At 41.6% G+C, this 16,416-nt stretch overlaps 1 protein-coding gene across 9 annotated transcripts in view; it reads left to right on the top strand.

Annotated features, from left to right (window-relative positions):
* The window catches only part of EVL (Enah/Vasp-like), a 121,449-nt gene that overhangs the window by 59,777 nt on the left and 45,256 nt on the right, over window positions 1-16,416 (top strand). The gene's annotated exons all lie outside the window — the stretch shown is intronic.

Genomic DNA, 16,416 nt, shown 5'->3' with positions numbered 1-16,416 from the left:
ATTGGATACTATATTGACTGTAGAAGTAGTTTGTGGTGAAGTTTGCTCTTCTGTGAATTTGACATTGCATTAGCTTGACACAGGCCCAAAATAAAGTCCTGGTTTCTCAGTGAAAACCCGTTTCTGGTTTGTGGTAGCTGGATGAAGCACTGCCCTCAGTCACATGCTTATGACCTCTCTGCAGCTCCTGGGCTGGGAACAGAGCAGTGCTTGTGTGGTGTCTCTTTTTTTTTCCTGCACAAACACACGCCACAGCCCTATTTTCCTTTTGCAAACATGGTGAGTCAAGGTTTGCATCACTTGCTGCCATCCAGGTTTCACTGCAGTGTTCACTGGTGATGGACAGCAGCTCTTCAGAGAGAGATTGTCTCCTGACAACCTTCAATACACAAATACGTCTCACTAAAAGGTGTACTTGTAATATAAAAGTTCAGATTTTTTTATTTTGCTATTTTCATTCTATTAAGCTGGAAAATGCAAAAGTCATCAAAAATCAAGAAATATTTTAAATTCTTAGCTATATTTAGAAGTACTGAGGATTTAATTCTGCCTTCTTCAGCTTGAACATTTTCAGCTGTAGTTGTGCCACAGCAGGAGACTTCATGAGGAAATCTGGCCAAGATTCACCAGTCCTAAACTCATGAAAGTCTGAAGAGTACAGAGCTCTTTGGCTGCTCAGATGTGCCCAGCCCTTTTAGACCTCCAAATTTGGATACTTTGACTGTGGTCTGGGTGTAGCAATTGGTTTAACGTCTCTGATGACTCTGCCTTTCTTCCAAAAGCCCTTAAATTTGTTTGGAGGTTTTTTTCCCCATCTGTCTCCTCCAGTCAAAGGGAGTGAGGTTTTTGCAGGATTTTGAGTTTACTTCAGCGAGGTGCCTTGTGGAAACACGAGTCTCAGGATGAGAATTTATTGCTCATAGGCTGAATACAAGAAACTGCCTTAAAGTGGACACTTTATTTATGTTAACTATTCCTAGCAATGAACAACAGGTATTTTTAAGAAAGTATTTTTGAGCACTTGGAAAGCCTATTGAATTTCTGAGAAATTTATGCATATACAGTAAGCAATAATTTGCATTTTGCCTTTTTGGGGGTATTTTTTTATTCATTTACTTAGCACACCAAAAGTGTGCTTTAGATGCTTTACAGGTTTAAAATCCAGTCCATGCTGAAGAGTTTGTAATTAGAGTTTGTAGGTGTCACATTCAAAGACATGAATTGGGTCACAGATACAAAACTTCATTTTCTGGAGAAAAAAAGAATGGTCTGGTAAACACTCAGTCTTCAGCAACCCTTCTTCTCTCATACATAAGGTGTTAGAAGTTTCAAAGATTTCCAGTTGTCCCATCCTTTACATCTGAGCTTGTCAAAAACTGAAATTTGGATTAAAGAAAATTTCAGCATTTGTTTAAAAAAAACCTGATTCTATGAAACAAATTCCCCAAATACCCATTTTTATCAATTTTTTTAATTATGAAATTTATTTCCAGAGGTATTTCTCTTTAATATTATATTAGCTACACACTGATAATAGATTAGAATGAAGCCTTTTATATCATCGTAAGTTTTCCCATTACTGCCATGATCTCAGCATGCAAGTTTACAGCAAAAGTACATAATGGATATAAGGTATAAAATGTTTTTTCATATCTGCTCTTCCAGGCTTCTATAGCCCTTAAGCTTTTGTGGGCATGAATTAATGTGAATAGGAATTAACACAAATACACGTATCCATATATCTTTTCAGGCACAGCCATTGCCTGCATACTCCATCCATTCTGCTGCCTGCATGCAGCATTAGGGTCTGCTTTTTCATATGGAAAAATCATTAGGAAAAAAAGTATTTATTATATCTATGCATCCATGTATTAACGTTGCCCATGCGCTTATGCAGATGGATCGCAGCTTTAAGGGGTGCATTTGTATGCCCAGAACTGCTCATACACTCATAAAATGCTCAACCAAAACCACAGGGTTAAACAGAGGCTCCCTCTGCCACATTCACAGGGCAGCAAACCCTATCTGCTGCCCTACAGCTTGGAATATGCTGTGTGCACTACTGGGCACGTGCTATTTCTAATGTTTCGTTTTTTCCTATATTCCCCACTGAGACATTATGATGTTTGAGTTCTGCTGATCCTCCCATAGTTGAATAGATTCTGGATTCCATGGCTGCTTCTCCCTTCGTTCTACCACCCACTTCCATAAACTAAAATTAATCATGGTAGACTACAGCAGAAAATGTGAGACTGCATCGTATCTTCAGCAGACGTGGAGTCAGGGTACTGTTACATTTGGGAAAATAACTAGTCTTGGCACACAGTAATGGTGTGGGATTTTGAATGGTGCATTAAGCTGAATTAGTTCAAAAAAATTATAGTGGTCTGTGTTTTGGGGAGTTGGAAATAATTTTTAGGTTGTGCTGACTTTCAAATGGCTGGGTCCCCTCAAATGAGCAGAGTTATGAATCAGTGATGGGAATTACTGTACTGTCCCTCTTCTTCATGAGAGAAGCTAAAATGCACTGATCTCTCTGTACTGACTGCATGGGGCATGAGTGAAAACTAAACCAAGGGCTCTGTTAAATGCCAAAGGTTAAATGGGCTGAATCTGATCCTATAGCCAGCCTGTGTTTACCTGGGTTACGTGTCAAGATCAGTGCTGGGGCAGGTGTCTTCCCAGGAGTGTGACATCCCAAAGTTTGCAAAAGTTGGGAGAAAAGCCATAGTCTAAGCTCTCTGGCTGGTTGTGTTTCTGCAGTGGATGCACTCATACTCTTACCCATGGGGAGGGCTGGCCACCTCACACGTGTCCATGTTCTTAGTGCTGTGGTGGGAGCTGCTCTCAGTGCATATCCCCAGGGTGGGCTAAAGCAAGCCTTGAAAGAGGTGAACACAGACCTGGCTCATTCTTGTGCTTGGTAAGGATGCTAATGATTATGTTAGGAGTAATCCAAAGTGAGATAAAATGGGACTAAAACCACAATAATATTACAAATATCCTTCCTTTAGGGGTTGACAGTTGCCTCACTGAATCACAATTGTTTACCTGTCAGCTTGTTTATGTGTCTAATTACTTTGATTTCCTTATACATCCCTTTAATCTGTTCTCCTTTACAAACAAAAAGAGAAATGCTGGTCCTGAGCCAGCCTGCAAAATGAGAGCAAATGATAACACTGATTTGCTCATTACCAATCTCTTGCTTACAGTGCTTTAATGGTGTCATTTAAAGACCATTAGTATGACAAACAGCTTCCAGTTTAATTGTTTTTCTTTCATGGGTGTCCGCTTTGTGAGGTCAGACCTTTTACTGGCATAAGTTACCTGGTACAAGGTAGTGTGTCACTAGCTTACTTTGTCGACTACAGCCAGGTTTCACTGGGGGCACAGTGTCACCCCTTCATGCCCCAGGAGACTGTGGAAAAATTTTCACAGATTTTACCCACAGGTTGTTTGAGTTTTCATGTTTTTCAGGGCTTACATCTTCTTAGATTTACCAGATGCAATGACTGGTGGCAGGGCAGCATGGTTATTGGAGCAGGACATAATGTGAGAACATTAGTAAGCTAAAATGGGCAAGTTCTTCCCTGCTGTAATTTTGTAGGAAAGCCAGTGGTGCCTGTAATGAAGGTAACTTTCTGCAGGGCTTAATGGAGCCTGTACACTCAGTGCTTCTCCCAGTGAGTAGTTACACTTCCCTGAGAGAAGGAATGAGACTATTTCCTCTCCTTTCTTGTTCCCCAAATCTCTGGGGACGGGCAAAGGAATTCTTCATCTTTTACTTTCCTTATTTGCTCGCGTCAGACATTGAGTCCCTGCTGGTTGCTGGCAGCACCTGCATGTTCCCATGTTGCATAAGGGGACAGTGGTTCAGCTTTGTGGCTTGGCGTGATCAGCTCTGAGGGCATCTTGGGCTTCCATGGCTTAAAGACTTGGTACCTCTTGGAGAAGAATTAAGACTCTGATCTGTGCTGCTGGTAAATGCTGCCTGGGACATAGTGACTATAACGTATTGTGAACTTTTGCTTTCCTTTTGATGTCTGTGCCCTGGGGACTTGGATAGTTATTGTTGACTTACAATGTATGAAAATTCTATTTCTAAATGTAAACACCAGCTGCTGAAAAGCCTTATGCAGAGGGCTCATTGCAGAGTTAATCATAGTTAGAGGTCAGCTGCCTTATCTGACTAAGAGGGGAGAAGTTGGAGGAAAGCTTGAAATAGAAGGAGAGAGGTTTGAAGAAAACTAATAGTGATTTTTTTCTTTATTTATTCCTTGTAAGAAAGCCATTTTCTTGTTCTAAGTGTCTTATAAACTATGCGATACAGACATAGGTCATGGAGGGTGCAGAGTTCAGCCCCTGTGCCTTCAGCTTCACCTTACCTCTTCAGCCTTACCTCTGCAGAGAGGATGTTTTGGTAGTCAGAAAGATTGCTCCTCGCTCCTGTTCCTCTGGTTAGAAGATCTGCTGCCTTTTCCACCACTGTGGATTATTTGTCATGTATTTCTCCAGCCCCTTTTCCCATAATCTGGATTTTACTAAGTGCTTGGGAATTTGAGATCTTTTTCCATTCCTTCAGTCATTCTGCTCTTATCCTTTTTCAGAAGTGACATTTCTATGTTTCTGGGAGGAAGTTTCTTGAAAAACAGTTCGGAGAAATAAAAGAATAAAGCATTGATTCATCAAACAGCAGATAAACTGGCAGAATGTACCATACATTGTCTCTCCTAATTAGATGCCCTAAGTGTTTGCATGGTTTCTGTCAGTGAAGGATGTGTGCGAAGATTGTGGTGCACTGGATTTCATACACAGGGTTTTATATATTTTTTCTAATGTTATATTCAGTTCATTTTTTCATTAACATTTTGCCAACTAGTCCTGCATCTCTCAGTTTTTCAGTGTAACTTTCTAAAGTGTAACTTCTGGGAAACTGAGTCATCTAAATTCATCTTCAAAAAGCAGTGCCTGTTTTATTTGATAATATTGCCCCAAGACTTCCCAGCACCACCGAGGACACAGTGTGGGAAGACAAAAGACTGCATCTTCATTACAGCACTGCATAATACATAAAATAACTCATCAATAAAGGAAGGGACCCACCACAGAATACAACGCCCACTTGCAGCCAGCTGGTTCCAAAACCGTGCTGGGGTAAAGAGATCTGTGCTCCATGCAAGGTGCTTTGCATGCTGCACTGTGGACTCATTTCCCACACTATCAGGTGTGTTGGTGCTAATTATAAAGCACTAAGATGGTGTATTCTGTGCACATTTTACTTTTAAGAGTGATAATAACATTTAAAGACGTGTAACTTCAGATTGCATAGGCATTGCAGAACTGTAAGCATGCATTCTGCTGCAGGTCTTTGAACCAAGTCATTCTAGATGTTGTTCCTATTTATAATTTAGGCATAGAGAACTTGTAAACAACAAACTTTTGGATTCACTAGTGTAAATATGATCCATGTGGTCAGACACCTCATGCTAGCCAAATAGCAGCCTGCAGGCAATGGTTAATTGGGTGCATGTGAAAAATACAAAAGACTTCTGCTTCTTTAAAAAACAAAAGTTTTCCCAGGGGAATAAATATTTTCTGACTGACATATTTCAAAAACACCAGAGAAAGGTTTAGAGAAATAAATTTCACAACGTTTCCAGCCTCATGCCTACACCAGTTTCAGTATTGACTTTAGTCACTCAGAAATGTTCTGCAGATAGGGGGGTTTCTGATCTAAATTGCTCTGCTTTGTAAGTCAATGAAGAGGGAGGGAAAATTGAAATAAGATGATGAGCTTTTTCCTTTCATCTGGTGCATTGCTTTATCACTGAAACTGTTCCAGAAAAGTCCACGTGACATCCAGAATCTTTTAGTATATTGCTTACTATAGAAATAAATTCCTTCCTTTGCCAGCTGGACAGGGATGAGCTGTTACCCAGCAAACTAGGTGGGAATTTATTTTCCTGGAGCAGCCAGTGAAAGGCACACCCCAGGCAGTGCCCACTGCACGTTTGACAGGTCTCTGCCCAACCCTGTGAGAGCAGGAGTCCCTTGTGACCCCAGCTGAAAACATCAGCTCAGGCACAGGACCACTCATTGTGTCTAATTCCCAAAGCTTCTGCCTGTGCTGAGTGGGATGACAGTCCTGGTACAAGCCCTCTGCCTGTCTTTCCAGAACAGCCAAACTTCTCCTGGAATAATAGGCACTTTTCTTGCAAGCTTCCCCTGCCAAACTGCTCAAGTGTGCTCTTCTCAGGTTAGCCTGGGCTTCCTAATAGGATATATGACATTTCACAGAATCAAATAATATTGTGATTTGGATGGGACTCGCAAGGATTGTTGAGTCCAACTCTGACGTGAATGGCCCATACAGGGATCAAACCCACAACCCTGGCATTATTAGCACAAGGCTCTAACCAACTTATAGGAACCTGAGTACACTTCATATTAAGAGAAACATGTTTAAAACCAGAACTGGAAGAAGTTGCCCCAGCCAGGAGAAGCAGTGAGTGTAAATCTTCTGTATTTGCTTGGCTCCAGCTGACTGGAGGACAGGAGGTGAATTGATTCATTTGTGAATAGAAAAACTGGGATTACAGAGTCCTTTCAGTGCTAGAACTGTAAATATCATTGCTATTATTCATCTGTCAGGAGGTATCAAACCATTATTTAATTATTCTGCTCTATAGAGGTAGGCATTTTTTCAACTCAGTTTTTCAGTCCCCCAGATGGTAGCAGGAAGTTTTCCAGGGCACTGAAGTGCTCTGGCAGTGTTATGCAAATAAAAACCCATGACATGTTGCTTGTGTGCGTCTCAGCCACTTTCCTGCAGGACTCCATTGTATCCCCACTCAGAGCGGCGGCAGCGCCGGAGCCGCTGTCAAACATCTGGAATAACAAAAGGTGCCTCTGCTCTTTGCAGAGCATTATAAACCCAAAGGCTCTTGAGTCTCTTGCTGATGTTTTTTGCTATGCTGAGCTCTTCTGCGCTAAATGAAAACCACTCCAGGAAGGAAACTGTGTGTGGGGAAAAAAATTGTTGAGAGATTTAAGAGAGACTTTCACACGCTGACTTGTGCTAGCAAGATTCGCTTGCACTATTGCCCTCAAACCCCTGTTTCTGAGTGTGGTGCAAACTGGAGAAGTTTCCAGAGCTCAGTGATAGAAGATTCAATGCGGCTTTTTCACTAGAGTATAGTAAGTGGCAGAAGAATATATTAGCTTAGGAAAAAAAATAATTATCAAAATCTAACAAGTCCAGTAATTTATGTGCCAGCAGTATAGGCCAGATTTTGGCCAGTGTTCATTTGGAGACCACTTATGGGTGTTTCCTTGTTGAAAGTGCCTCTTCCATCTGTCAAGGGCTCCTTTTCTGGGGTTACTCTGGACTGTGAATGCATCACATCCTTTGCCAGGCAATGGCTGTGAGTGGAATTCAGCCTCGAGCCACAGAAGTGTAAAAGTGCCTTGCACCAGGAGATGCTGTGACTCAGAAGCAGCTCCATGTCACTCTCCCTCTTCCCCTTCCTCTCCTCTCTCCAGGGATGTGGTAGAGAAGGAGTACCTGCCCTGTGCTGCCAGCACCCTCAGGCTCAGCTCCTCAGTGGGCAGTGGTGGGCTCTGCCCTGCCCCTGCCCCTGCCCCTCTGCTCTCCACAGGCAGCCAGCAAAGGACTGGGTTTGCACCTGGCTGCCTTCTCACCTCCTGCAGAAACCCAGGGTCTGTGCTTAGAGTTCTCAGCTCTAAACAATCTGAAGCATGTGAAGAACAAATGGCTTTTTGTGATGAGAACAGTATTTTTCTCTTTACCTTTTCCAATGCCATACGTTGGCATGTTGAGTCTCAGTGCATTTTGTTTTGCTCACCAGGAACAGTCTATGGGACATTTATTTATTGATTATCTGATTTCTTTTAGTGAAAGAGAAATTGCTTCTTGGAAAAGATTTGTATTTTTTCACAAGCCTTCTTTAAGTTTTGCGCTCATTTTCTTTCATTCTTAAAAGTGCTTCGATACTTGGTGTCCTGGGGTGTTCTCTAAAATAACATGATTTTATGTCAGAACACGAATTGCTTTTTTTAAGGCGGTTTGTCTTCCTTTTCTGACCCTGCATGAGTTAGAGGTGCTGTAATTCCATGCACAACAGTGCTGTATTTACCTCTGTACATGCACTGGCACTCACCCCTCTCTTTGGATTGATTCACACTGATTTCTAGAGCCAAATGCTGGTATAATTCATAATATATAATGTTATAGAGTACATTAAAAAGAACATTTCTGTGAAATTTTTCTAGAAGAAAAGAGGAGAAAGAATATTGAAAACAAATGTACTATTTTAAGTAAGGGATGCCCTCATTCTTAAAACAAAAAAAAAAAAATTAAAAAGAATGACCAGGCAGTGTGCTGTGGTGGTAGTTACACAGATCCAGATTTGCAAAGAGTGATAACTGTTAACAGGATCTCCAAACCTGAATCAGCCAAACTAGACCGACTTTTACAATGGTGCTGTGCTTCTCCAAATGGTGTTTTTATTTCTGGAAAAGTGAACTTCAGAAATTTACGAGAGATTGTACAGAAAGTGACATCTCCAACTTTTTACAGCACTAGTAAGTATCCCAATATACCTAACACAGGAATAAGTGCTGTATTCAGTTTGAATCATCTTGCAGAAATGGTTCATTCTGATAATGATAATGTGGTCTAATATTAGTGCTCTAGCACCCTCTCCAATTACTTAATTTATAATGTTCACAGGTGCCGTATGCCAGTTGTTGGGTACTATCTAATTTTTTTATCAGCAATTAACTTTAAAGGAGACACACAAATGTATAGGGATTAAGATAGGTTTGAGTAATTGTCATAGAACCATAGAAGGGTTTGCATTAGAAGGGACCTTGGATACCACCCAGTTCCATGGGCAGGGACAATTTCCACTAGATCAGGTTGCTCAAAGCCCCATCCAGCCTGGTCTTGGTTGCTTTTTTTTTATTTAGTAGACTTTCTGTATTCTCAGCTAAGGGCCAGACACTGTAATATTTTGTCTCTGCACAATAACTCATATACTCCCCTAGCTGTGATCCCACTCCTAACAATTAATAATTGTGTGACCATGATCTTCCTGTTAATGGGAGGAAAACTTAAGCATCTGTAGCACCCGGGTTTTGTACCTGAGCTGGGATGTCTGTGTGGTAATGGAACAGTAACAGATGCTCTTGGTACAGTCAGTTACATACCAGGTGTCCCTAAAGGCAAAATTCATCCCATTTTCCCTCTCTTTTTCATCACTGACTGTAAAGGATTGCTGCTAAGAGCCCTTCTTTGGTTCCAGACAATTTTGCTATGATCATCTTCCAAACTTTGTAATTAATGAATTAATAATTTCTAATTATGATGTAATTATTAGTAACCACAATGATAATTAAACCTCTAGTTTAGCAATAATAAATTAGGGACATGGAAACTAATGTGCATAAAGTGATACTTTTAGTGATGCTCCACGGATTTCTTTGGGACAGTTAATGAGAATTCCCAGGAATACATACGTGTTGTGCATGTCCATATATGTGTTCACATGAGCAGTGCACATCAGATTATCACTTCTCCGACTGCCTGAGCTCTGCAAACAGATGGGCTTTTCGCATGCAAATTTTTTTATTTTACACCAGAAGTGGATTTAGGAAGATATTCACACATTTATAGATTGGAGTCAGGAATAAGTTGCTGGGCTAAGAGGATTTTTCACCAATAAAGTTGGTAGTATTTTTAATTTTGTTTTTAAACTATGCTGTCATTATGTGCCATGGTTCACTGTGCAAACAGCACTCACTAAAAACGTGTTCCTGGTCAAAGCACAGTGTTTAGGGCCAGGGGACTGCACAGGGACAGCCAGTGGTGCAGCTGAGGAGGCAGGGCACAGCTCTGGAACCTTCTCCAGCAGCAGGCTCAGCTGAGGGGAAAGTCTCCTTAATTCCAGCCCCTAAGTGAATCGCCAATGCTGCTGCCAGCAAAAGCATGTAGAGCAGCTTCTCCTGCTGGCTGGTATTCCCTGGGTGAGCTCACACAAAGTCTATTAGTGCCTTCTTAGGTGACTCTCTGCAGTCATCCAGCATCTTATTTTACACCAAGTCAGGGCCTCGAAAGCTCTAGGTTGTTTTGCCTTCTGGAAGCAGAATCTCAGACTCTTGTGGCAATGACTTGTAATTTCTCCAGTTAATTCTAATGAAGCAATACAGCTGAAAATGGGATGCATTTAACTGAACTTCATCCATTTAAATGCTAGGCATCTAGTTTACAGTAATTGTGCAGCTTCCTTTCCTCTCCACAGAGCGAGGAGGGCTCACCTGGAGGTGAGTGCTGTAGTCCTGCGCTGCTGGCTGGTGGCCCAACAAGCTGCACAGTCCTGCCACACAGCAGGGAGCAAACTGCAAGTGTGACAGAACGGAGCAGCATGGGGCCGTACTGCAGTTCAGGAAGGAGATAATCTCCTAATAGGTGATTTTAGGTCTCCAAGCGTCCAGCCTTTGCCCTTGTACGTGCTCAGCTGCACAGCTGAGGAGGACACAGCGTGATTCAGGTTCTGGCGGTGCGTTTGAGATTCTGCCCCACCTCTACTGACAGAAAAGCCAAACCCTGCCAAGCAATCACCGTCAATCAGATTTGCATAGATTGCTCTATCTGTTGGTCTTTGATTGGTATTCTGGAGATCTCTGCAGAAAACATGAATTTTAATTCCGCTTCCTCCGGTGCTGGTTTTCCAGGGAACTCCCTCTGGTGGTTAGAGCAGCGCCTGGGAAGCTGTGAGTCATCCGCTGTGCCATACAGCACGCTAGGAGAGATGAACTGACGAGTATCTTGGGGTTTTTCACATCTTTAAAAATAAACTTGGGGTCAAAATCATTGAGGTTATCACCTCTTTTGACTGCTTAAACTTGCTAAATGCACATTTCTCGTTCTTGTGAAGAAATGGTGCATTTCCTGAAGCGTGGCAGAGTGAGGAGAAGGAACTGCAGGTACCTCTGTGCTGGTCTGGTGCTTTGCAGACAGGAGCAGGAGGACATTCAGAAGGTTGGATGTTGTTAGAAATCCATTTGAATATGGATTGTCCTGAAATTTAATTGATATCCCTTCTAAGGCATTTTAGATTATGGAGTATTTGCTTTTTTCTTTTTTTGGCTCACCATTGGCATCCACAATAGAAATGACTCTGCACATTTGAATCTGGGTCCCCAGGTTCCCCTGCACCATTTACAAATACATACCTTGCAGTTTCACTTCTCAAGATGCTTTGCCAGCAGATCTTACAGGATCCCTGCTAAATGCAAAAGAAAACACTTTGAATCAGCAAAACAGCAGGGCTAAACTGAACTTGGACACAAAGAAGAGCCTTTTCAGTGTCCTCTGGAGCCTGCCAAAGCACTAAGTGCTGGTGATGACTAACAAGGGTGGCACATCTAATGCAAGGGCTGGCAAGAGTTACCATGCACAGTGCAGCAGGAGAGGCACCCTCGATCAGGGAGGGAGGGGTAGAGGGATGTAGGGAGCCAAAGGCTCTGGAGATGCATGGCCCGGGTGTGTGGACAAGTTTCTGGATCTGCAGTGGAGACAGAAGGCACCAAGAGAAAGCTTGATTCTGTCAGAGTCAGCAAGAAAACTCCTGGCTCAGATAAATGAGTTATTTACCCCTAGTTTGTGGAAGGAAGAGGGATTTGAAAAGTGTAACAAAGGTGAGGATCCAAAGGGAAGCATGCCTTATGCTTCCTGCTGATTATTTCATTTCTCATCTCTCTGACCTTTCTGATTATTCTAAATATAATATTTCAACTTTAAAGCTTGAAAATAGATATTTGGCTCTTCAGATGAGCTGACATTTGGTTCCTTTTTTGCTCTGTGCTGTAATATTCCTATGAGCACAGAGTAACTGCATTTTTTGTTTTTTGACTGTTACTGCAATGATTTTCTTACAGATGAGATGGCCCCTGGGTGGCTTTACATTCTCTCATCAGCCTGAGAGTGCACCTCTTTTTGCTTATCAGAGTTTACTGGTGTGTCAAGAAATTGCCCAACGAGGGTCATGCTGTATATACTTCTTGTCTTACATCACGTTATATTACAGTCAGATCTTTCAACACCGCTGTCTTTTTAAATAACATTTTCCCTGACGCTGCAAATGGTGCAGAACATTGTAGAGGCAGACAGCCACCAAAGTGAGCTGTTGAGTTGGGGGCAGGAGCAAAGTGTAACACGCAGGGAAACTATTTTTTGCAGCAGTACAGTGAGAAACCGTGGCAAAAACCTCAGTGTGCAGAGCTGTGCTCTTGGTCATGCCGTGAAGGTCAGCGTGTTGGGTGCATCAGTGAGGCCTGAGGGTGCAGGAGCTGCACCAAAGTCTGCTTTGCAGGCAGGTTTGCAGGTTTTCTCACACACTTCACTGCCATGGCTTACGTTCACTGTAGGGTCTCTTCAGCTTCTAAAGTTAAATTACAGATACGACACAGAGCTGTGTTTTTCTTCTGGAGCATTCTTAAGGTGCCTCAAGCCTGGGGAACTCACTGAGAGGTCCACACCAAGGGTTTCCAAGGTGCTTTTAATGGACACCAAATTTTTTTTCACAGAAATGTGTTACATTTGGTTGTACTTTTTATTTTACTAAAACCAAAGAGGAACTTTCCACCTTCCTGAAGAGATGAAGGATGTATCTTTCATTCTGAAATTACATTTTGCTTCACTTTTTGTTTTCAAATGCACATAATGTAAATGACAATATTTGGTAATCTTGAAGGCAATGACAAAACCCCAGATTTCTGATTCAAAATAAAGAGAAATTCAAGCTAAACATTCTTTTGTGTTTCCATTTTGAAGCTCAAATTCATGGCAAATTACAAAACTGTAAAAATACCCCTTTTATTTTTAAAGATGAAAGGAAATACAATATTTTTAAAGAAAAGGAATAGCCTTTAATGAGACTCAAACCTCCATACATTTCTGTGCAAATTCAAAAATTGTCTTTAAGCTAAATATTTTAATTAAACCCCAAAATTCTACCAAAAATTCATTTTTCATATCTGCACTACAAACAGTAATGCAGCAATGAGTCCTGGTCAGCAGCATCTTGAATTATTGGATTGCACATTATTTTTATTACATTTCTTTTTAGTGTCAAAATTCATTTACAGCTAATGTGAGAACACTAGCTATTTAAACAAAACTGCAAAACATATTGTCAGCTTTCACACCACATCAATTAAACTGGTATTTTCTCATACTACGTGAGAAATAGATGGAGTAGGGTATTTGGGGTTTTTATCACATGATTCTGAAAGTGTCTGTTGTGCTAATCAGCTGATTTTGGGGTTTTGTTTTAATTGTTGTGCAACACTGGGAAAGTGATGATGTACATATGTGTTTTAAAATTAGGTGGTTTTATTTCTTCCAGTTTAACCTTGCTTGGAGATATTGAAATGCTTTTCACTGGGCTTTCCTCACCACGTTTCAGTCTTCTCATTGAGCTCAGTGCCTACAGAAGTTACCATTCAATCTTAGTTTCTTTCATTTTTTCAGCTGAAGCATGTTTTTCCTCTCATGTGAGTTCCTGTTGACATGAGAGCATTTAAGGATGAACTCTAGTAATCTCTAGGGTTCCTTCCTTCATGGCCCAAGTTGTTCAGGGTTTGACCTCTGCCATGGATTTATCAACAGGGGTGGTTTGCTGGAGGCAATTTAAATCAATCTTTTTTTTCTCCCTGTCAGTAGTGGAATGGTCTTCCAGTGCTTTTGCTTAAGTGTTCTGATCATGTTATCAATGACTTATTTTTAAAAAGAGCAAAATTTGACTGGCTGATAGGGTGAAGCATAATGTCTGTGCTGGCCTCTTCGTGCACAGCATTAAAAAAACCCAAAACCAACCAACCAAGCAAAACAAAACAAACAAAACAACAACAACAAAAATCCAAACTCAAGCAAAAAAAACCACAAAAAACCCAAAACAACCAACCAAAAAAAAAAAAACCCAACCAAACAGAGCTGTTTGGGGATGGTGTATTTATTTTCACAGCACATAAAGTTCTCCTGAAAGGAGATGCTTTGGAAACCAATCAGGTGGTGCATTTTTTTAGGGCTCTGTGTACAAGGCACATAGGACATGGGATAAGAATTAAATCCCCAAAATCATAGGACTGTGGTCGAACAACACAATAGCCAGGAATCCTTGGCATGAAACTGTCTCTAGAAGAGGGCTAAGAGCTGCACCTTGTGGGCTTCAAATGCCTTGCAGAGGGAAAGAAGCCCTTTGTCATGACACTCACTTTCATTAAAGTCTTTCATTAACTGACTTTCAGAAGTTATCAGCAGGGCTTTGTCTTGTCAGAATAGATCTTTATTTTGGGGTGGTAAAGATGAGGGCACATTTACAATGATGACTGTGTAGAAAGAGTATTATGCAGGGATTTAAACTCATTTGCATGTCAGATTAAGGTTTTATGCCATGCCCTATGTGAATTAAACACAGATAGCAGTTATGAGAGTTATGAGATTTTCTGGTGGATTTCTATGCTGAATTGCAGTGAAATTTTATATTATCAGATGGAAGCACACACTCCAATACATTAATATCCTTCTGTATTTGGAATGGATATAAAAATAGATAGCACATTGTACATGCAAGTTATTCACCGTATTTGCACAGATTTTTATTTCAAAGAAATTAAAGGTCATTCTGGCTCCACAGGGAATAAAGTTTACAATTGGTAAGACAAAGCAGAGCTGCCTATCCTTTAATGTTACTGGTCCCCTCAGGGAATGGTGCTTCATCTCCTGTGTCTCAGGCAGCAGACACTGTGGATCCAGCTTCCCGTGCCACATCCCATCGCTGCAGTCACAATCAGAGCCGTCTCTCAAAAAAAAAAAAGTAGGTAACGAAGGGGAAGATGACACAGAGAGAAATAAAACCCAAGAAAGATGAGTGATACAAGTGAAAACCATTGCTCACCAGCCGTGAAATGCCCAGCCAGTCCTTGAGCAGCAGCCCCTGGCCAACGTTCCCCCTAGTTTTGTCTTTGCCAGTGTGACACCACATGGTGTGGAGCATCCCTTGGGTCAGCTGGGGTCAGCTGTCCCAGCTGTGTCCCCTCCCAGCTCCTTGTGCACCCCCAGCCTGCTCACTGGTGGGATGGGGTGAGAGGCTTTGTGTAAGCACTGCTCAGCAACAACTAAAACATCCCTGTATTATCAACGTAATTTCCAGCAAAAATCTGAAATATATCTCCATCCTAGCTACTATGAAGAACATTATTGCAGCTGGAACCAGCACACCAGCCTTCTGCAAAGTGATCACCCACACCAGGAGTGCAAAAAACGTTGGTGTATTTCTTACTGAAAGTCTGCACAACACCAACACAATATATGAACATACACTAATTTTATTCATAGGATCACAGCTTGGGTATGAAGGGATTTTCGGAAATATCCCCCAAAAGTGATCAGCCCCTTGCAGTCCAACTTCCCCAGTTTATGTACTGACCACAACACTCTATGCTGTGGAATACCCTTTCAGCAGTTTGGATCAGCTGTCCTGGCCATGCTCCCTTCCAGCTTCTTGTGCATCTCCTCACTGTCAGAGCACGGGAAACTGAAAAGTCCTTGACTTAGGGTAAGCACTGCTCAGCAACAGCCAAAACATCTGTGTTATCCACATTATTCTCATACTGAATCCAAAACACAGCACTGAACCAGATACGAGGAAGAAAGTTATCCCAACTGAAGCCATGACAGGGTGTTTTCCAACCTGAATGGTTCTGTGATTCTATGACCTTTCCCTAGCTCAGTTTGCTCAAAGCACCATTGAACCTGACCGTGAACACTTCCCATGATGGAGCATCCACAGCTCCTCCAGACAACCCATTCCAGTATTAACTGAGAGCTAAGTGCCAGGTACAAGTGCTGCTTTGTAGGATTCAGACCTCTCCTGCTCTGTGCCCAGTTCAGCCTCCTCTTCTGCAGGAGGATTTTCTGAGGAAGCGTTCTGAGGGAAACGCTATTTCATGCAATACTTCAGTATGGAAAGAAAATTTCTGTGAAGGAAGTGGATTTTCAGCTGTTGTACTTCACATTGAGAAGAATTATTAAAATGTGAAAATAATGTTGAGCCAGAGGGTAATGGGATGTGCTGATGGTATGAAATGGGCTTCGTGGTATTTCAGTGAGAGGTTAGCTCTTGCCAGTAAAACGTGCTGGTTAAAAAAGGAGATAAAATGCTCCCCTATCCCAAATGTGAGTTACTGTAGGATTTATGAACATGGTCAGGGCTGTTTTGGTTCTGACTGATGATAGTAAGAGACTGCTGTGACCCTGCTACTTCACAACATCTCTATTTAAAGTGTCAGTGTATCACTTTTTCATAATATTGCGAGTCTGTTCCCCCAAAT

The sequence above is a fragment of the Corvus moneduloides genome, chromosome 6, assembly GCF_009650955.1.
Source record: "Corvus moneduloides isolate bCorMon1 chromosome 6, bCorMon1.pri, whole genome shotgun sequence".
In the NCBI taxonomy this organism is placed as follows: Eukaryota; Metazoa; Chordata; class Aves; order Passeriformes; family Corvidae; genus Corvus; species Corvus moneduloides.
The sequence above is the reverse complement of the archived record's forward strand: the minus strand, read 5'-3'. Positions and strand labels throughout refer to the sequence as shown.